This window comes from Pseudophryne corroboree, chromosome 1 (genome assembly GCF_028390025.1).
Source record: "Pseudophryne corroboree isolate aPseCor3 chromosome 1, aPseCor3.hap2, whole genome shotgun sequence".
Taxonomy (NCBI): Eukaryota; Metazoa; Chordata; class Amphibia; order Anura; family Myobatrachidae; genus Pseudophryne; species Pseudophryne corroboree.
Window position 1 is genome coordinate 813952659 of NC_086444.1, and position 22764 is coordinate 813975422.

Here is a 22764-nt window from a genome sequence, read left to right on the forward strand (position 1 = left end):
CCTTATAGCATCTTTTTTATATATTTCTAACGCCAAATTAGTGACCCCCCTCTCTGTTTTAACCCTGTTTCTGTAGTGCAGTGCAGGGGAGAGCCTGGGAGCCTTCCCTCCAGCCTTTCTGTGAGGGAAAATGGCGCTGTGTGCTGAGGAGATAGGCCCCGCCCCTTTTTCGGCGGCCTCGTCTCCCGCTCTTAACGGATTCTGGCAGGGGTTAAATATCTCCATATAGCCCCCGGAGGCTATATGTGAGGTATTTTTAGCCAAAAAAGGTTTTCATTTGCCTCCCAGGGCGCCCCCCTCCCAGCGCCCTGCACCCTCAGTGACTGCCGTGTGAAGTGTGCTGAGAGGAAAATGGCGCACAGCTGCAGTGCTGTGCGCTACCTTAAGAAGACTGAGGAGTCTTCTGCCGCCGATTCTGGACCTCTTCTCGTTTCAGCATTTGCAAGGGGGCCGGCGGCGAGGCTCCGGTGACCATCCAGGCTGTACCTGTGATCGTCCCTCTGGAGCTAATGTCCAGTAGCCAAGAAGCCAATCCATCCTGCACGCAGGTGAGTTCACTTCTTCTCCCCTAAGTCCCTCGTTGCAGTGATCCTGTTGCCAGCAGGACTCACTGTAAAATAAAAAACCTAAGCTAAACTTTTCTAAGCAGCTCTTTAGGAGAGCCACCTAGATTGCACCCTTCTCGGCCGGGCACAAAAATCTAACTGAGGCTTGGAGGAGGGTCATAGGGGGAGGAGCCAGTGCACACCACCTGATCCTAAAGCTTTACTTTTTGTGCCCTGTCTCCTGCGGAGCCGCTATTCCCCCATGGTCCTTTCAGGAACCCCAGCATCCACTAGGACGATAGAGAAATAGAATTACCGGTGAGTAAATTCTTATTTTCTCTGACGTCCTAGTGGATGCTGGGGACTCCGTAAGGACCATGGGGATTATACCAAAGCTCCCAAACGGGCGGGAGAGTGCGGATAACTCTGCAGCACCGAATGAGAGAATTCCAGGTCCTCCTCAGCCAGGGTATCAAATTTGTAGAATTTTGCAAACGTGTTTGCCCCCGACCAAGTAGCTGCTCGGCAAAGTTGTAAAGCCGAGACCCCTCGGGCAGCCGCCCAAGATGAGCCCACCTTCCGTGTGGAATGGGCTTTTACAGATTTAGGCTGCGGTAAGCCTACCGCAGAATGCGCCAGCTGAATAGTGCTACAAATCCAGCGCGCAATAGACTGCTTAGAAGCAGGAGCACCCAGCTTGGTGGGTGCATACAGGATAAACAGCGAGTCAGTCTTTCTGACTCCAGCCGTCCTGGAAATATAAATTTTTAGGGCCCTGACTACGTCCAGCAACTTGGAATCCTCCAAGTCCCTAGTAGCCGCAGGCACCACAATAGGTTGGTTCAAGTGAAAAGCTGAGACCACCTTTGGGAGAAACTGAGGACGAGTCCTCAATTCCGCCCTATCCATATGGAAAATTAGATAAGGGCTTTTACAAGACAAAGCCGCCAATTCTGAAACCCGCCTGGCCGACGCCAAGGCCAACAGCATGACCACTTTCCACGTGAGATATTTTAAATCCACAGTCTTAAGTGGTTCGAACCAATGTGATTTCAGGAATGCCAAAACCACATTGAGATCCCAAGGTGCCACTGGGGGCACAAAAGGAGGCTGAATATGCAGTACTCCTTTGACAAAAGTCTGAACTTCGGGCAGTGAAGCCAGTTCTTTTTGGAAGAAAATCGACAGAGCCGAAATCTGGACCTTTATGGACCCCAATTTGAGGCCCAACGTCACCCCTGCTTGCAGGAAGTGCAGGAATCGACCCAGTTGAAATTCCTCCGTCGGGGCCTTCATGGCCTCACACCAAGCAACATATTTTCGCCAAATGCGGTGATAATGTCTTGCGGTGACATCCTTCCTGGCTTTGATCAGGGTAGGGATGACTTCCTCCGGAATACCCTTTTCCTTCGGGATCCGGTGTTCAACCGCCATGCCGTCAAACGCAGCCGCGGTAAGTCTTGGAACAGACAGGGTCCCTGCTGCAGCAGGTCTTGTCTGAGCGGCAGAGGCCAAGGGTCCTCTGTAAGCATCTCTTGAAGTTCCGGGTACCAAGCTCTTCTTGGCCAATCCGGAACCACGAGTATGGTTTTCACTCCTCGCCTTCTTATTATTCTCAGTACCTTGGGTATGAGAGGTAGAGGAGGAAACACATAAACCGACTGGTACACCCATGGTGTCACTAGAGCGTCCACCGCTATCGCCTGAGGGTCTCTTGACCGGGCGCAATATCTTTTCAACTTCTTGTTGAGGCGGGACGCCATCATGTCTACCTGTGGTTTTTCCCACCGGTTGACCAGCATTTGGAAGACTTCTGGATGAAGTCCCCATTCTCCCGGGTGGAGGTCGTGTCTGCTGAGGAAGTCTGCTTCCCAGTTGTCCACTCCCGGAATGAACACTGCCGTCAGTGCTAACACATGATTCTCTGCCCATCTGAGAATCCTTGTGGCTTCTGCCATCGCCATCCTGCTTCTCGTGCCGCCCTGTCCGTTTACATGGGCGACCGCCGTGATGTTGTCTGACTGGATCAGTACCGGCTTGTTTTGAAGCAGGGGTCTTGCCTGGCTTAGGGCATTGTAAATGGCCCTTAGCTCCAGGATATTTATGTGAAGAGAAATCTCCTGATTTGACCACAGTCCTTGGAAATTTCTTCCCTTTGTGACTGCCCCCCAGCCCCGAAGGCTGGCATCCGTGGTCACCAAGACCCAGTCCTGTATTCCGAATCTGCGGCCCTCTAGTAGATGAACCCTCTGCAGCCACCACAGCAGCGACACCCTGGTTCTGGCCGATAGGGTTATTCGCTGTTGCATCTGGAGATGGGACCCGGACCATTTGTCCAACAGGTCCCACTGGAACGTCCTTGCGTGGAACCTTCCGAATGGAATTGCTTCGTACGAAGCTACCATTTTTCCCAGGACTCGTGTGCATTGATGTACCGACACTTTTCCTGGTTTTAGGATGTCTCTGACCAGAGATGACAATTCCTCGGCTTTTTCCAGTGGAAGAAACACTCTTTTCTGGTCTGTGTCCAGAATCATTCCCAGGAACAGAAGACGTGTCGTCGGGACCAGCTGTGACTTTGGAATGTTTAGAATCCAGCCGTGCTGTTGTAGCACTTCCTGAGAAAGTGCCACCCCCACTATCAACTGTTCTTTGGACCTCGCCTTTATCAGGAGATCGTCCAAGTACGTGATAATTAAAACTCCCTTCTTGCGAAGGAGTATCATCATTTCGGCCATTACCTTGGTAAAGACCCTCGGTGCCGTGGATAACCCGAACGGCAGCGTCTGGAACTGATAGTGACAGTCCTGTACCACAAATCTGAGGTACTCCTGGTGCGGAGGGTAAATGGGGACATGCAGGTACGCATCCTTGATGTCCAGGGATACCATGTAATCCCCTTCCTCCAGGCTCGCAATAACCGCCCTGAGCGATTCCATCTTGAACTTGAACCTTTTGATATAAGTGTTCAAGGTTTTTAAATTTAAGATGGGTCTCACCGAACCGTCCGGTTTCGGTACCACAAACATTGTGGAGTAGTAACCCTTTCCTTGCTGAAGGAGGGGTACCTTGACGATCACTTTCTGTGAATACAGTTTTTGAATAGCCACCAACACTGCCTCCCTGGCAGAGGGAGTTGCCGGCAAGGCAGATTTTAGGAAACGGCGGGGGGGAGACGTCTCGAATTCCAGCCTGTACCCCTGAGATACTACTTGAAGGACCCAGGGATCCACTTGTGAGAGAGCCCACTGTGTGCTGAAAAACCTGAGATGTGCCCCCACCGTTCCCGATTCCGCCTGAGCAGCCCCAGCGTCATGCTGTGGACTTACCGGACGCAGGGGAGGACTTCTGCTCCTGGGAACTAGCTGTGTGCTGCAGCTTTTTCCCCCTTCCTCTGCCCCTCGGCAGAAAGGATGACTCTCTAGCCCGCTTATTTGTCTGGGGCCGAAAGGACTGTACCTGATAATACGGTGCTTTCTTTTGCTGTGGGGTAGCCTGTGGCAAAAAAGTCGATTTCCCAGCAGTAGCTGTGGAAACGAGGTCTGAAAGACCTTCCCCAAAAAGTTCCACCCCTTTATAGGGTAAAACTTCCATGTGCCGCTTGGAGTCGGCATCACCTGACCATTGCCTAGTCCATAACCCCCGTCTGGCGGCAATGGACATAGCGCTTATTTTTGATGCCAGCCGGCAAATATCCCTCTGTGCATCACGCATGTATAAGACCGCGTCTTTTATATGGTCAATCGTTAGCAAAATATTGTCCCTATCCATGGTATCAATGTTTTCCGACAGGGAGTCTGACCACGCAGCAGCAGCACTGCACATCCAAGCTGATGCAATAGCGGGTCTCAATATAATGCCAGTGTGTGTGTATATAGCTTTTAGGGTACTTTCCAGCTTTCTATCAGCAGGTTCTTTTAGGGCGGCCGTATCCGGAGACGGTAGTGCCACCTTCTTTGATAAGCGTGTCAATGCTTTATCTACCCTAGGGGGTGTTTCCCAGCGTGACCTATCCTCTGGCGGGAAAGGGTACGCAGCCATTAACCGTTTAGAAATGATCAATTTCTTATCTGGGGAAGTCCATGCTTCCTCACACACCTCATTTAATTCGTCAGATGCAGGAAAAACTACTGGTAGTTTTTTCTCACCAAACATAATACCCTTTTTTGTGGTACCTGGGGTATCAGAAATGTGTAAAACATTTTTCATAGCCTCAATCATATAACGGGTGGATCTATTGGAGGGTACACTCGTCTCATCGTCGACACTGGAGTCGGTATCCGTGTCGACATCTGTATCTGTCATCTGAGGTAGCGGGCGTTTTATAGCCCCTGATGACATTTGAGACGCTTGGACAGGCACAAGCTGAGTAGCCGGCTGTCCTATGTCGTCAAACCTTTTATGTAAGGAGCTGACACTGTCACGTAATTCCTTCCATAAGTCCATCCACACTGGTGTCGACCCCGCAGGGGGTGACATCACATTCACAGGCATTTGCTCCGCCTCCACATCATTATCCTCATCATACATGTCGACACAGCAGTACCGACACACAGCAGACACACAGGGAATGCTCTTACAGAGGACAGGACCCCACAAAGCCCTTTGGGGAGACAGAGGGAGAGTATGCCAGCACACACCAGGGCGCTATATAACACAGGGATATCACTATACAGAGTGTTTTCCCTTATAGCTGCCTATAATATATATACTGCGCCTAAATTGTGCCCCCCCTCTCTTTTTTACCCTTTCTGTAGTGCAGGACTGCAGGGGAGAGCCAGGGAGCTTCCTTCCAGCGAAGCTGTGAGGGAATAATGGCGCCAGTGTGCTGAGGGAGTTGGCTCCGCCCCTTTTTCGGCGGGCTTTCTCCCGCTATTTTATCGTTTCTGGCAGGGGTTAATATACACCTATATAGCCTCTGGGGCTATATATGGTGTTAATTTTGCCAGCCAAGGTGTTATTATTGCTGCTCAGGGCGCCCCCCCCCCCCCCAGCGCCCTGCACCCATCAGTGACCGCAGTGTGTGGTGTGCATGAGGAGCAATGGCGCACAGCTGCAGCGCTGTGCGCTACCTTGGAGAAGACAGAAGTCTTCAGCCGCCGATTTTCCGGACCACCTTCTTGTTTCTGTCTCTGTAAGGGGGACGGCGGCGCGGCTCCGGGAACGGACGACGAGGTCGGGTCCTGTGTTCGATCCCTCTGGAGCTAATGGTGTCCAGTAGCCTAAGAAGCCCAAGCTACCACCACTTAGGTAGGTTCGCTTCTTCTCCCCTTAGTCCCTCGTTGCAGTGAGCCTGTTGCCAGCAGGTCTCACTGAAAATAAAAAACCTAAACTATACTTTCTTCTAGGAGCTCAGGAGAGCCCCTAGTGTGCATCCAGCTCAGCCGGGCACAGAAATCTAACTGAGGCTTGGAGGAGGGTCATAGGGGGAGGAGCCAGTGCACACCAGATAGTCCTAAATCTTTCTTAGATGTGCCCAGTCTCCTGCGGGGCCGTCTATTCCCCATGGTCCTTACGGAGTCCCCAGCATCCACTAGGACGTCAGAGAAAAATACAGAGCGAACAACTCGGAATGACCCCCCCTGGCCAATACTTGTGCATGATATGGTAATTGCTTGGGGAAGGGCAGCGAATGCTTTAATCAGGTCTGAAAGTAAATGAAAAATAGAAGGGAAGAGAATGAATTACAGGATAGTGAAGTAGTTGAGAAATTAATTACTGAGGGGAAGGTGAATGAATTACAGTGCGAATGAATTATAGGAAAGGGTTGCTGGGGATAACGTGCTACATAGGAGGGAGTACTGGAAAAAAATGAAATCACAGAGGAGGTAAGGAAAAATGTATTTCAATGGGAGAAACAATTTACGGCAGTGCTCTCAACTCCAGTCCTCTAGTACTCCCAGCAGGTCATGTTTTGTAGATTTCTTGCACAGGTGCGTTGATTATCTCACCTGTTACCACAGACAGAAATCCTGAAAATATGAGCTGTTTGGTGTACTTGAGAACCACTGCTCTAAAATCAGGTACCTGAATGATATGCCGACCAAGCCACGTGGCAATACGATGTACTGTAACAACATATCCTATCACCGTACACAATCTGCAATATATACCGTTACATGCTGTAACAACACTGTATCGTCTGTGGCACCTTGCAGCTCATCAGATGGGACAATACGACCTCCCGATTGTGTGGGGGCATAGTTTTTATGTCACACATCTCCAAGTAAGTTCCCACACAAATATCAGGCAAGCACATGTTTATACATTTTATCATCACGGGTATGTATCTAGTGACCATAGTGGTTTTAAAATTTTGGGGATTATAGGGATTTCTTTAATATTAATCACTTTTAGCATCCAAGTGAATGTCACATTGTATTTTTGGATACACAGGCTATGTTCAGGGCTTTTTAGAGAGTTGGGAGGAGGGGAGGGTAGAAAAAGATGTTTGCTTTGTTTTTTTGTTTGTTTGTTTTTTTTGGGGGGGGGTGCAGCTTTCAGGGCGGTTTTAGGAGAGGTTGAACAGGACAGAATAGTCCAGCATATCAGAATTGCAGGACAGGCCCGCGTGGTGCTTGAGAACACCTCTTGCGGAGGCATGTGAATGTTTGAGACAAAGGTATGTTTCAGCACAGAAACCCATTCTCAAGATAATGATTAGCATACATATAAAAACAATAATCAAGTTTTATGTACTGGATATGTTTCTTATTTATTCATTTTTAAAGTGACCACTGCCACATAAGGCGCCCATCATTTTATTGTGATCACTTACACGTTAAGCTAGCTTAGCACTACAAATAAAGACACGGACACCAATAGCTAGATTTAAAAGGTCAGACGGTATTTATTGATGACTGACCGGAACTTTAAAATAGATTTTATGTTGGAGGATGGCAAAGATAAAGGCGCTACCAACACCAGCTCCAGTCATCTGATTATATCACCGAAAAGGAGGAGGGGACTACCACAACAACCACCTCCTACATGCCTATCCCGCATTGTGCAGGACCCACCACTCTTTTCTCTGGCAAATATGGATGCTCCCCTAGGGGAGCGTCCGATTGTCCAACCGCAGGGTAAGGACACACTTGCCGTCCATTCCGAAAGAGGGTGCCCCACAATGACCACTTAGGCCTATATGACCGCTGGCTGGTAGCGACTTTCCCGCCACACGAGGTTTACCAAAACCACTGCAAACAACTGTGGGTCCGGAGGACCAGCAAAAGAAGCCGCCCTACCAAACCACGAAAGCTACAAAAACAAACCCGCAGTGCCATCGTCTTCCTGGCCCGAACAGACAGCAGAGGAACACGCTGCAATGAAGCATAATCCTCCCCTGCCAATGACAGCAAAACGCCGCTGACAGCCAGTAAGTGCATGGAGCAACAAAATGGGACCTGATAGCAAATATGAGGCAGAAACCTACCAAACACAACCAAAAAACAGTACCGACTAAGGGCAGGACACAGAACGGGTGACACCACCCACCTATCCGGTAGAAAAGAAAACCCAACCAAATGACCCCCGCGCAAGCCACGAGCTCCGTACCCAGGGACCACCATGTGACCAAAACCACAGCCGTTCCTCTTGCCATAGGATGCGAATCCGCCCAAAATTTTATTTTGTTAAAAATGGCCCAACAGGCACACGCTCCTGCGTGTCGATAGGGATCTTTTCTTTTTCAGATGCTAACACCTGTGCTAAAACAGACAAGAAAATTTACACGATAAACAGTACAAAAAACAAACCCAAGTGAAGGAGAAAACTCAAAAACCACCCGTGGACCTTTAATAAGCCAATTGTAATTAGGCCCCCTCGGAGGAAAATTCTAAAAATTCGCTTCACACCCTCAATTTCTGAACGCTACCCGTTCAAAAACTGACCGGTAAACATAGTTTTTGGGGTAGCGCAACAGGCGCAACAAACATAAACAACTTATACAACGCAGATTCACCAATGGCCCAGCACCCGAATCGCAGCCACCGTAGGTGGCGCAGCTGCCCCAATCCGCAAGGAATGGGTACCATATACCTGAAGCCGCAACCCAAAACGCTGTTAGAAAATGGCACTACCAACCCACCAGCATCAGTCAACTAGCAGAATACTGAAAACCTAGGAGGGGACTACCCACCACCTCCTAAAGCATAATCCGCATTGTGCAGAACACACCACCCTTTACTCCAGCAGCGCAATGTACGAAACCGTACGGGAACGTCCGTAGTCCACCCGCAGGGAGAGGACACACTCGCCATCTTACCAAAAGGGGGCGTCCCACAATGACCACTTATGCACACTCTTGATCGCTGGCTGGTAGCGACTTTCCGCCAAACCGCAACACAACGCACACTCCCAGTGGCCCAGCACCTGAATCGCTTCCACTGAAGAAACTGCCACTGCAGCATGCGCAACTGCCCCCCCTCTGCAAGGAAAGGGGAACCATAGCCCGAAAACCTTATCCAACGTACACACGTAGGATACCACGCAGATGCCCAGCGGCCCAGTACCTGAATCGCTGCTGCTGCCAAACCCGCCACCGCAGCATGAACAGCTGCCTCAAACCGCAAGAAACGGGTACCCCAGTCCTAAGCTTAAAACAATGCAAATCCCCAGCGGCCCAGCACCGGAAAACGCTGCCGCCAAATAACCTGCCAACGCAGTACGCGTAGCTGGCCAAATCCGCAAGGAATGGGTACTCCCGCTCTAAAAAATTCCATATCACGCAAAGCCCCCGCGGCCCAGCACCCGAAGCGCTGCCGCTAAAGAACCTACCACCGCAGCACGCGCAACAGCCCCAATCCGCAAGGAATGGGTACCATAGCCCTAAAACCTCAACCAAAACGTACAGAGGCTACAAATCACACAGACTCCCAGCAGCCCCGCACCTGAATTACTGCCGCTGAAGCACCCGCTGCCGCGGCATGCGCAACATCCCCAATCCGCAAGGAAATGGGTATCATAGCCCGATAACCTTACCCAAACGCAGAGAGGTTGAATATCACGCATATCCCCAGCAGCCCAGCACCCAAAAAAGCTACCACTGAAGAAACCGCCTCTGCAGCACGCCCCAAATCGCAAGGAATGAGTACCCTGGTCCCCCCCCCCCCCCCCCACTGCAAAAAACCCCCGGCAACCACCATAGCCGTAGGAGCAGCAGAGAACCAAACTACAGAAGAGGACCCCCCCTCAGAGGAGGGCACACAAAAGAAAATGCCCATCCCTTAACAGTCGCAACGGACACAGTCCACCGCCAAGTGCAATGGGCCACCAGCCGTCTACGCCTGTGCCCTAAGGGGCAACCAAAGACCCAGGCCAATCCAATCCGCTGCAGAACGGGCAAGGCCGCACCGTGCCCGGTCGTAACCGCAACAAAACATCACTGAAAGGTAAGCCGGAGTACAAAGACGACTTGCCACCGGCAACCGAAACCACCGATCCCAAAGAAAACCAGCACAAAAAAACTATCACGAACAACGCAAACCTCATAAGCCGACTACACCACGCTTGTTCAGACACCTAAAGGGACCACGAACAGCTTCAAATTAACGGGCCCCCCAAAACTGCAGGCATATGGTGCCCCGTCGCTCACCCATTAAGGGCCATGGATAGTACGACAGACCCGTTGGGGCCCAACAGCTGCAGTAGTATGGAGCGAAAAGAAATGCCTGCAAGGGCAGATGCCAGGGCCGCCTCGGACCTGCCCTCCCGGGAAAACCCCCCAGACAAATGCCGTCAAACATCCGAAAGTGACCCAATAAACACAACCCACCGGAGTGACCCAACCTACTCCCAAAAGCCAACGAAGCACGGCAATCCGAGCCATCGACCGGAGCATGGGAGCAGCCCCATACTGGCCCATCCAAGTAGCAGGACCAACTCGGCCATTCACCAGACCCAAGGCCGGCATAGATAGAAACATCAACAGCTGCCCCAGGCACCGACGCACGGAATGTAACAAAGCGTAAGCACCACCAAGCCGCTGCCACCCCAGGGGCCATACCCAGGTCACGTCGCATGCAAACATATGGGGACGGAGGGCCGAGAGGGAGGAAGAACGCCGATCGTGAAGAGCGTGAACCACGCCCAGGCAATCACCCAGAAAACAATAGACCGATCCGAAAAAACCCCAGCGCTCCCAACGCCGATGCGACAACGAAAGGAAACAATTCCAACAACAAGAGGCTCCCAGTGAAACCCCTGCGAAAATAAGAGGCTGAGTGAAAAAGTCCCTGAGCCGTAATGGCTCGGGGCAACCGCGAAAGTCGGAGATAACCGGTCAGACACCCAAGGGTGAAAGAAATGCAAAACCAAAAGTACAAGAGCCCAGCCAAATAGGCCCCAGCATGAGCCGCCCTTACGCTGACTAGCAAAAACAGAAAAGTATCCGTATGCCGCTGGACCTTGTCCGCAGGAAGGTGACGGCCACGAATGGCCGAAACCACCCCTACCCAATAACTGGGGCAGCACGCCAAAACCCTCGTTCTACCAGACCCAACGGGAACCAAGAACCTGAAACGACACAACCGGAGCTAAAACTTACTGTGAACCGAGCAGCCGCCCGGGCCTGCATAGAGAACGTCGCCATGGAAACAAAAAACGCAGCGCCCCAGAAGAAAATGAGAACGCACCCTGTGGGAAGCACCCGCAACGGCAACAAGAACCGAACCCCACCCCCTGTGGGTGACCAAATGACGGGAACCAACCCGGGACCTACCCGTGCACCACCCCAAAAGGGGAGACACACAAACAGAGATTTATAGAAAGGGGGGGGCGTAGAAAAGTGGGCCACACAAGCCCCCACGCATCCTTGCCTGAAACGTCCCAGTACAACGGACGGCACCGTATCCACAACAGAGAATCTGACCCCGCGGGGCAGCGACCTACCAAACAAAGACAAGAACCAAAAACATAGCAACGCGGGACTCAAAACCTGTGCCAGGCCTGGTATGATAGAGGAAAAACAGCACCCACTACGGAGCTACCGGCCATCACACCCAAAAGGTGAGGGATCAGACGGTACCATTGTCCCCGACCCGGCCAAGTCACTGAAACTATGCGCTGCGCAAGGAAGCGGAGCTAACCTACCCTGCGCCCGGGTGACCCAGAGTAAACACTACTAAAAGGACTAGAAGAGGAAAAGAAAAAAAATTGCATGCTCACCCGCACCCGAAGAGCCCGGAACGCTGTCAGCCTCCCCGCCCGACGACTATCTCGCTCCACACGCCTCCTGAGGACACCGATCCGGATCTCACGTCGACCTCCGACTCAACACCTGCTCCAAAACTGCAAACTCATGGGGAACAACAAACCAGGGTTACAGCCTGCGCATTAACGCCACCAACAGCAGACAAATGCGGAAGGAAAGGGGTGAGGGGGGTGGGGTTGCACCGCCTCACTGGAAACAAGAGGGTAACCAGGAGGCGAAGGAAACAAACATGGCGCGGGCTGAGCCGCGGTGGCAGGTGCAGCCCTGCCCGCCGGGACATCCACCATGCTATAGGCCGGCAGCCAGGGAGCCTAGGAAGTGAGGAGAAACCCCGCAACATGTACGGGAACAAGGGGAGACTGCCAATATGATGTCTGCTGGGCCGGACTCTGGGGAAACTGATAAGGCCCCGCAGAAGTATGAGGGTGCAACAAAGTATGAGGCCTGCTAAAGGAACATGTGGGCTGAACCCCAAAACTTGAAACCGTAAAATATGTGGGGGGAAAACAGGGGCCACCAGCACAGGCAGACCATGTCGCTGAGTGCCACCGGTAACGGGGAAATGGTGCTTTCCGGCCAAAATAGCCAGAAAAACATGCTTTGGATAAACCCCTTGGGAAGCCATCAGCGGGGGAAGACCTGGCAGCGTGAAGGAAGATGACCGGAAAATCCGCGCCGGAACCAACCGCGGCATCCCGGAATGCCCAGCAGGGAGAGCACGAACGCTCCCACTTGGGGACCCGGCAGCAGGCCCAGGCCCAGAGACTCCGGCCGTGGGCCCAATAACGCCCCCCTCCGCTGCTGTGCGACAGGAAACCTAACAATGGGGAAACGGGCAGCCGAGGGGAGCCCCCGGGAGCCACAGACACAGTACCTACATCACCACTGCGGGGCACCCGCCAGGGAGACCCGCCGCAGCACCGGGAAGCAGGCTGACTTGTTGCAGCAGCGCCAGCACAGCACTCCCCACATGGGGAACGCCGGGACCCCCGTCACGCGGTGCATCCGCCGGAGGACCCAGCGACAGATGCATACTGTATGTGCTTATTAGGAGGTGAATCAAATGTGGTAATTGATGATTGGGTGTATCGGCCTTCCTCCCACTTTTGCTAATGCTACAGTAGCAGCAGGTATTGCATAACGTGGTGATTTGCACAACCGGACTGCTGAACGTGTTGAATCTTTATTGTCAATTGAGAGTTTGTGCAGTGCAGCATATATATGGGGCTTGTAGTTCCACAGATTCACGCAGCATTCTAATATAACATTTAACTATGCTGACTGAGACATTCGGATTTTATTTGGCACCTGAGTATCATTTCTAATATGAGACTGCATCTGCTGTATAAAGCGCTGAAGTTATATTTGATTTTAAATACAATACTATTTATTATTACGTCTTACATTTATTTTTTATTTTACATGAATTCATGTCACTATTTTGAGAAAAAATAAATAATGGTATAAATGGTTGTATAAATTATGATCACTCATTCTTGACCCTTATTCAGCCGCATTGGCGTTAGATAATCTTATTAGCGATGATCTGCAGTTGGTAAAATTGTATATACTTTGTTACCTTATATATGGGTATGGGTCGTTGGAAGACCCAACTTAGGTCGACAGTCAGGTCGACCATGGAAGGTCGACATGCATTATGTCGACAGGGACAATATGTCGACACGGTCACTAGGTCGACATGGGTTTTTTCACTGTTTTTGGTGTTTTCTTCGTAAAGTGATGGGGAACCCCAATTAGTGCACCGCGTCCCCTCGCATGGCGAGCGAAGGTTACCGTTACAATCATAGTCCACGTGGATCGTTAAGTATGAAAAAATTATAATAAATTATTTTTTTAGAAAAACGAATGACCATGTCGACCTAATGCATGTTGACCTTCAGTGGTCGACCTAATGACTGTCGACCTAACGACCGTATCATATATATATATATATATATATATATATATATATATATATATATATATATATATATATATATAATAAGAATTTACTTACCGATAATTCTATTTCTCGGAGTCCGTAGTGGATGCTGGGGTTCCTGAAAGGACCATGGGGAATAGCGGCTCCGCAGGAGACAGGGCACAAAAAGTAAAGCTTTCCGATCAGGTGGTGTGCACTGGCTCCTCCCCCTATGACCCTCCTCCAGACTCCAGTTAGGTACTGTGCCCGGACGAGCGTACACAATAAGGGAGGAATTTTGAATCCCGGGTAAGACTCATACCAGCCACACCAATCACACTGTACAACCTGTGATCTGAACCCAGTTAACAGTATGATAACAGCGGAGCCTCTGAAAAGATGGCTCACAACAACAATAACCCGATTTAGTTAGCAATAACTATGTACAAGTATTGCAGATAATCCGCACTTGGGATGGGCGCCCAGCATCCACTACGGACTCCGAGAAATAGAATTATCGGTAAGTAAATTCTTATTTTCTCTATCGTCCTTGTGGATGCTGGGGTTCCTGAAAGGACCATGGGGATTATACCAAAGCTCCCAAACGGGCGGGAGAGTGCGGATGACTCTGCAGCACCGAATGAGAGAACTCCAGGTCCTCTTTTGCCAGGGTATCAAATTTGTAGAATTTTACAAACGTGTTCTCCCCCGACCACGTAGCTGCTCGGCAAAGTTGTAATGCCGAGACCCCTCGGGCAGCCGCCCAAGATGAGCCCACCTTCCTTGTGGAATGGGCCTTAACAGATTTAGACTGTGGCAGGCCTGCCACAGAATGTGCAAGTTGAATTGTGCTACCAATCCCACGAGCAATCGACTGCTTAGAAGCAGAAGCACCCAGCATTGTTGGGTGCATACAGGATAAACAGCAAGTCAGATTTCCTGACTCCAGCCAACCTGGAAACTATATTTTCAGGGCCCTGATAACATCCAGCAACTTGGAGTCCTCCAAGTCCCTAGTAGCCGCAGGTACCACAATAAGCTGGTTCAGGTGAAACGCTGACACCACCTTAAGGAGAAACTGGGGACGAGTCCGCAGCTTTGCTCTGTCCGAATGGACAATCAGATATGGCTTTGTGAGATAAAGCCGCCAATTCTGACACTCGCCTGGCCGAGGCCAGGACCAACAGCATGGTCATTTTCCATGTGAGATATATCAAATCCACAGATTTGAGTTGTTTAAACCAATGTGATTTTTTAGGAATCCCAAAACTACGTTGAGATCGCCCAGTGCCACTGGAGACATCAAAGGGGCTGTATATGCAGTACTCCCTTAACAACTTCTGGACTTCAGGAACTGAAGCCAATCTCTTTCTGGAAGAAAATCAACAGGCCGAAATTTGAACCTTAATGGACCCAATTTGAGACCCATAGACACTCCTGTTTGCAGGAAATGTAGAAATTAACCTAGTTGAAATTCTTCCGTGGAGCCTTCCTGGACTCACACCCTGGCACATATTTTCACCTAAGTGGTGATAATGTTGTGCGGTCACCTCCTTCCTGGCTCTGACCAGGGTAGGGATGACCTCTTCCGGAATGCCTCTTTCCCTTAGGATCCGGCGTTCACCCGCCTTGGCGTCAACGCAGCTGCGGTAAGTCCCGGAACAGACACGGTTCTTGCCGAATCAAGACCCTTCTTAGTATCTCTTGAAGTTCCGGGAACCAAGTCCTTCTTGGCCAAACCGGAGCCACGAGTATAGTTCTTACTCCTCTCCTTCCTATCATTTTCAATACATTGGGTATGAAAAGCAGAGGATGGAACACATACACCGACTGGTACACCGACGGTGTTACCAGAGCGTCCCTGCTATTGCCTGAGTGTCTCTTGACCTGGCGCTTCAGGTGGGACGCCATCATAACCACCTTTGGTCTTTCCCAACGGTTTACAATCATGTGGAAACTTCCAGATTAAGTTTCCACTTTTCCGGGTGGAATTCATTTATGCTGAGGAAATCTTCCCAGTTGCCCACTCCCGGAATGAACACTGCTGACAGTGTTATCACATGATTTTCCGCCCAGCGAAGAATCCTTGCTGTCATTGCCCTCCTGCTTCTTGTGTCGCCCCGTCTGATAACGTGGGCGACCGCCATGATGATGTCCTACTGGATCAGCACCGGTTGACTTTGAAGCAGGAGTCTTCCTAGGCTCAGAGCATTGTAAATTGCCCTTAGCTCCAGTATATTCATGTGGAGAGAAGTCTCCAGACTTGACCACACTTCCTTGGAAATTTTTTCCCTGTGTGACTACTCCCCAGCCTCTCAGGCTGGTATCCGTGGTCCCCAGAACACAGTCCTGAATGCTGCGTGTGCTGCCCTCTAAAAGATGAGCACTCTGCAGCCCCCACAGAAGAGACACCCTTGTCCTTGGAGACAGGATTATCCGCTGATGCATCTGAAAATGCGATCCGGACCATTCGTCCAGCAAATCCCCTAAGATCTGCCGAATGGAATCGCTTCGTAAGAAGCCACCATTTTTCCCAGGACTCCTGTGCATTGATGCACTGATCCTTGGCCTGGTTTTAGGAGGTTTCTGACTAGGCCGAATAACTCCTTGGCTTTTTCCTCCCGGAGGAACACCTTTTTCTGGACTATGCCCAGAATCATTCCTAGGAACAGCAGACGTATCGTCGGAAAACAGCTGCGATTCTTGGAATATTTAGAATCCAGTCGTGCTGTCGTAGAACTACTTTAGATAGTGCTCTTCCGACCTCCAACTGTTCTCTGGAACTTGCCCTTTTCAGGATATCGTCCAAGTAAGGGATAATTTAGATGCCTTTTTTCTTTGAAGAAACATCTTTTCGGCCATTACCTTGGTAAAAGGCCCGGGGTGCCGTGGATAATTCAAACGGCATCGTCTGAAACTGATATTGACAGTTCTGTACCACGAACCAGAGGTACCCTTGTTGAGAAGGGCAAATTTGGACATGGAGGTAATCCTTGATGTCCAGGGACACCATATAGTCCCCTTTTTTCCGGTTCGCTATCACTGCTCTGAGTGACTCCATCTCGATTTGAACCTTTTATGTAAGTGTTCAAAGATTTCAGTTTAGACTATGTCTCACCAAGCCGTCTGGCTTCAGTACCACAATATAGTGTGGAAAAATAATACCCTTTTCCTTGTTGTAGGAGGGGTACTTTGATTATCACCTGCTGGATATACAGCTTGTGAATTGTTTCCAATGCTGCCTCCCTGTCGGAGGGAGCCGTTGGTAAAGCAGACTTCAGAAACCTGCGAGGAGAAGATGTCTCGACTCTCCAATCTGTACCCCTGGGATAATACTTGTACTATCTAGGGGTCAACCTGCGAGTGATCCCACTGCGCGCTGAGACTCTTGAGACTACCCCCCCACCTTGAGTCCGCTTGCACGGCCCCAGCGTCATGCTGAGGACTTGGCAGACGCGGTGGAGGGCTTCTTTTCCTGGGAAGGGGCTGCCTGCTGCAGTCTACTTCCCTTACCTCTATGTCTGGGCAGATATGACTGGCCTTTTGCCTGCATGCCCTCATGGGAAAGGAAGGATTGAGGCTGAAAAGACGGTGTCTTTTTCAGCTGAGATGTAACTTGGGGTAAAAAGGTTGGATTTCCCAGCTGTTGCCGTGGTCCCCAGGTCCGATGGACCGACCCCAACTAACTCCTTCCCTTTATACGGCAATACTTCCATGTGCCGTATGGGATCTGTATCACCTGACCACTGTCGTGTCCATGACATCTTCTGGGTGATATGGACAACGTACTTATCTTGATGCCAGAGAGCAAATATCCCTCTGTGCATCTCACGTACATATATATAGAATGCATCCTATTAAATGCTCTATATGAATAAAATATTTTCAGTCAGGGAATCCGACCAAGCCAACCCAGCACTGCATCTCCAGGCTGATGGCGATCGCTGGTCGCAGTATAACCACCGTATGTGTGTATATACTTTTTAGGATATCTTTCCAGCTTCCTATCAGCTGGCTCCTTGAGGGCGGCCGTATCTGGAGACGGTAACGCCACTTGATAAGCGTGTGAGCGCCTTATCACCCTAAGGGGTGTTTCCCAACGCGCCCTAATTTCTGGCGGGAAAAGGTATAACGCCAATATTTGCTATCGGGGTAACCCCACGCATCATCACACACTTCATTTTATTTTATCTGATTCAGGAAAAACTACAGGTAGTTTTTTCACTCCCACATAATACCCTTTTTTGTGGTACTTGTAGTATCAGAAATATGCAACACCTCCTTCATTGCCCTTAACGTGTGGCCCTAATGAGAAATACGTTTGTTTATTCACCGTCGACACTGGATTCAGTGTCCGTGTCTGTGTCTGTGTCGACCGACTGAGGTAAATGGGCGTTTTTAACGCCCCTGACGGTGTTTCTGAGACGCCTGGACCGGTACTAATAGTTTGTCGGCCGTCTCACGTCGTCAACCGACCTTGCAGCGTGTTGACATTCTCACGTAATTCCCTAAATAAGCCATCCATTCCGGTGTCGACTCCCTAGAGAGTGACATCACCATTACAGGCAATTTCTCCGCCTCCTCACCAACATCGTCCTCATACATGTCGACACACACGTACCGACACACAGCACACACACCGGGAATGCTCTGACAGAGGACAGGACTCACACTAGCCCTTTGGGGAGACAGAGGGAGAGTTTGCCAGCACACACCAAAACGCTATAATTATATAGGGACAACCTTATATAAGTGTTTTCCCTTATAGCATCTTTATATATATCTCAATATCGCCAAAATCAGTGCCCCCCCTCTCTGTTTTAACCCTGTTTCTGTAGTGCAGTGCAGGGGAGAGCCTGGGAGCCTTCTCTCCAGGCTTTCTGTGAGAGAAAATGGCGCTGTGTGCTGAGGAGATAGGCCCCGCCCCTTTTTCGGCGGGCTCGTCTCCCGCTATTTAGTGAATCTTGGCAGGGGTTAAATATCTCCATATAGCCTCTGGGGGCTATATGTGAGGTATTTTTCGCCAAAAAAGGTTTTCATTTGCCTCCCAGGGCGCCCCCCTCCCAGCGCCCTGCACCCTCAGTGACTGCCGTGTGAAGTGTGCTGAGAGGAAAATGGCGCACAGCTGCAGTGCTGTGCGCTACCTTTAGAAGACTGCAGGAGTCTTCAGCCGCCGATTCTGGACCTCTTCTTACTTCAGCATCTGCAAGGGGGCCGGCGGCGCGGCTCCGGTGACCATCCAGGCTGTACCTGTGATCGTCCCTCTGGAGCTGATGTCCAGTAGCCAAGAAGCCAATCCATCCTGCACGCAGGTGAGTTCACTCCTTCTCCCCTAAGTCCCTCGTTGCAGTGATCCTGTTGCCAGCAGGACTCACTGTAAAATAAAAAACCTAAGCTAAACTTTCTCTAAGCAGCTCTTTAGGAGAGCCACCTAGATTGCACCCTTCTCGGCCGGGCACAAAAATCTAACTGGAGTCTGGAGGAGGGTCATAGGGGGAGGAGCCAGTGCACACCACCTGATCGGAAAGCTTTACTTTTTGTGCCCTGTCTCCTGCGGAGCCGCTATTCCCCATGGTCCTTTCAGGAACCCCAGCATCCACAAGGACGATAGAGAAATATATATATATATATATATATATATATATATATATATATTATACACATCTTTGAATTATTCTGATCATTTTTATTATCAAAACTCTGGCATATACTGGAGAATGTCAGGTGAGGCTCTGCCTTCCCTGACTGCGCATCAGCAGGTGCCACAGCTCCTTTGCGGAAACCAGGCACATATACCACCCTTGCCAGGCTGGACAAATCTTACATATATGTGTAATTATGGGGGATGGAAAGTATCTTGCACTTGCAAATCACATGAGCTTCTGTCCAAATCTAGGTAAGCACCAGTGACTATAAAATGAACAATAACCATTTCTTTCTCCCCCTTGAAATGACCCATGCTCACGCGTGCATGCACAGTACTGATAAGGCACATGCTAGCCTATTGTGAACGGTCAGGATCCAGACCGTCACAAACCCTGACGTTTGCAATGCCAACAAATCCCGACAGTGAATATTAGGGCTAGGCACTAGGCCAGTGTCTCCCAAACTTGGTCCTCAGGGACACCTGAAGCTGCCCATACACCTAAAAATGTATTATCTAATCTGGCTGGTTGGTACAAAAATCTGGTAATTTACGGGAGCAAATTACAATTGACCATTGGCTCAGAAATGCTGGAAAACTGACAAAAATGGTCGTTCAGACAAATTGGTTAAATCAAATGGATTTACCCATTTGTCTGACCATTTTTGTCTATTTTTCAGTGTTTGGGAGCAAATGATACATTGTCAGATTGTCGCTCCAACCAGCTAGATTGGACAATAACACTTTAGGTGTATGGGCAGTTTAACACTGCATGTTTTACAAATCTCCTAGTTCAGTGGTTCCCAACCTCGGTCCTCAAGTACCCACAACTGTTCATGTTTTCTAGATCACCTAGCAGTTGAACAGGTGTATTCATTACCAGTGCCGGCCCAAGCTTATTTTTTTTTAGTAAGCAAAAAAAATAGGATTTTACTTACCGGTAAATCTATTTCTCGCAGTCCGTAGAGGATGCTGGGGACTCCGTAAGGACCATGGGGAATAGACGGGCTCCGCAGGAGATAGGGCACTTTAAGAAAGCTTTGGATTCTGGGTGTGCACTGGCTCCTCCCTCTATGTCCCTCCTCCAGACCTCAGTTAGAGAAACTGTGCCCAGAGGATATGAACAGTACGAGGAAAGGATTTATGTAACCTAAGGACGAGATTCATACCAGCCACACCAATCACACCGTATAACTTGTGATAAACTACCCAGTTAACAGTATGAACAAGTAACATAGCCTCGGTTCAAGACCGACCAACTATAACATAACCCTTATGTAAGCAATAACTATATACAAGTCTTGCAGAAGAAATCCGCACTTGGGACGGGCGCCCAGCATCCTCTACGGACTACGAGAAATAGATTTACCGGTAAGTAAAATCCTATTTTCTCTAACGTCCTAGAGGATGCTGGGGACTCCGTAAGGACCATGGGGATTATACCAAAGCTCCCAAACGGGCGGGAGAGTGCGGATGACTCTGCAGCACCGATTGAGCAAACAGGAGGTCCTCCTCAGCCAGGGTATCAAACTTATAGAACTTTGCAAAGGTGTTTGATCCCGACCAAGTAGCAGCTCGGCACAGTTGTAGTGCCGAGACCCCTCGGGCAGCCGCCCAAGAAGAGCCCACCTTCCTAGTGGAATGGGCCTTAACCGATTTAGGCAATGGCAATCCTGCCGTAGAATGCGCGTGCTGAATCGTGTTACAGATCCAGCGAGCAATTGTCTGCTTTGAAGCAGGAGCGCCAACCTTGTTGGCCGCATACAGAACAAACAGAGCTTCAGTCTTCCTGATCTTAGCTGTTCTGGTCACGTAAATCTTCAAAGCCCTGACCACATCCAGGGACTCGGAGTCCTCCAAGTCCTGTGTAGCCACAGGCACGACAATAGGTTGGTTCATATGAAAAGATGAGACCACCTTGGGCAGAAATTGAGGACGAGTCCTCAACTCTGCCCTATCCACGTGAAAAATCAGGTATGGGCTTTTATATGACAAAGCCGCTAATTCCGAAACACGCCTTGCAGAAGCTAAGGCCAACAACATGACCACTTTCCAAGTGAGGTATTTCAACTCCACTGTTTTGAGTGGTTCAAACCAAGGTGACTTGAGGAAACTTAATACCACGTTAAGATCCCAAGGCGCCACCGGAGGTACAAAGGGAGGCTGAATATGCAGCACTCCCTTCACAAAAGTCTGTACTTCAGGAAGAGAAGCCAATTCTCTTTGAAAGAAAATGGATAAGGCCGAAATTTGGACCTTTATGGACCCTAATTTTAGGCCCAAATTCACTCCCGTTTGAAGGAAGTGAAGCAGACGGCCCAAATGGAACTCCTCCGTAGGAGCAGCTCTGGCCTCACACCAAGAAACATATTTCCGCCATATACGGTGATAATGTTTTGATGTCACATCCTTCCTAGCCTTGATCAGGGTAGGAATGACCTCCTCCGGAATCCCTTTTTCAGCTAGGATCCGACGTTCAACCGCCATGCCGTCAAACGCAGCCGCGGTAAGTCTTGGAACAGACAGGGCCCCTGCTGCAGCAGGTCCTGCCTTAGAGGAAGAGGCCACGGATCTTCTGTGAGCAACTCTTGCAGATCCGGATACCAAGTCCTCCTTGGCCAATCTGGAACAATGAGAATTGTTCTGACCCTTCTTAGTCTTATTAATCTCAACACCTTGGGTATGAGAGGCAGAGGAGGAAACACCTAGACCGATCTGAACACCCATGGTGTCACCAGAGCGTCTACCGCTACCGCCTGAGGGTCTCTTGAACTGGCGCAATACCTCTTTAGCTTTTTGTTGAGAAGGGACGCCATCATGTCTATTTGAGGCAGTCCCCACTGATCCACGATCTGTGTGAAGACTTCTTGATGAAGTCCCCACTCTCCCGGATGCAGGTCGTGCCTGCTGAGGAAGTCCGCCTCCCAGTTGTCCACCCCCAGGATGAACACTGCTGATAGTGCGCTTACATGGCCTTCCGCCCAGCGCAGAATCCTGGTTGCCTCTGCCATGGCCACTCTGCTCCTTGTGCCGCCTTGGCGGTTTACATGAGCCACTGCCGTGATATTGTCCGACTGAATCAGAACCGGTTTGTTCTGAAGCCACTCTTCCGCCTGGCGTAGGGCGTTGTAAATGGCCCTTAACTCCAGGACATTGATGTGGAGACAAGTCTCTAGGCTTGACCAGAGACCTTGGAAATTTATTCCCAGTGCGACAGCCCCCCAACCTCGGAGGCTCGCGTCCGTGGTCACCAGGATCCAGTCCTGAATGCCGAACCTGCGACCCTCTAGGAGGTGAGCACTGTGCAGCCACCACAGGAGAGATACCCTGGCCCTGGGAGACAGGGTGATCCGTTTCTGCATATGTAGATGGGACCCGAAACATTTGTCCAATAGGTCCCATTGGAAAGTCCTCGCATGGAACCTGCCGAAGGGGATGGCCTCGT

At 50.2% G+C, this 22764-nt stretch overlaps 1 long non-coding RNA gene across 1 annotated transcript in view; it reads right to left on the bottom strand.

Moving 5' to 3' along the window:
• The window catches only part of LOC134949098 (uncharacterized), a 120855-nt gene that overhangs the window by 94024 nt on the left and 4067 nt on the right, over nucleotides 1-22764 (bottom strand). The gene's annotated exons all lie outside the window — the stretch shown is intronic.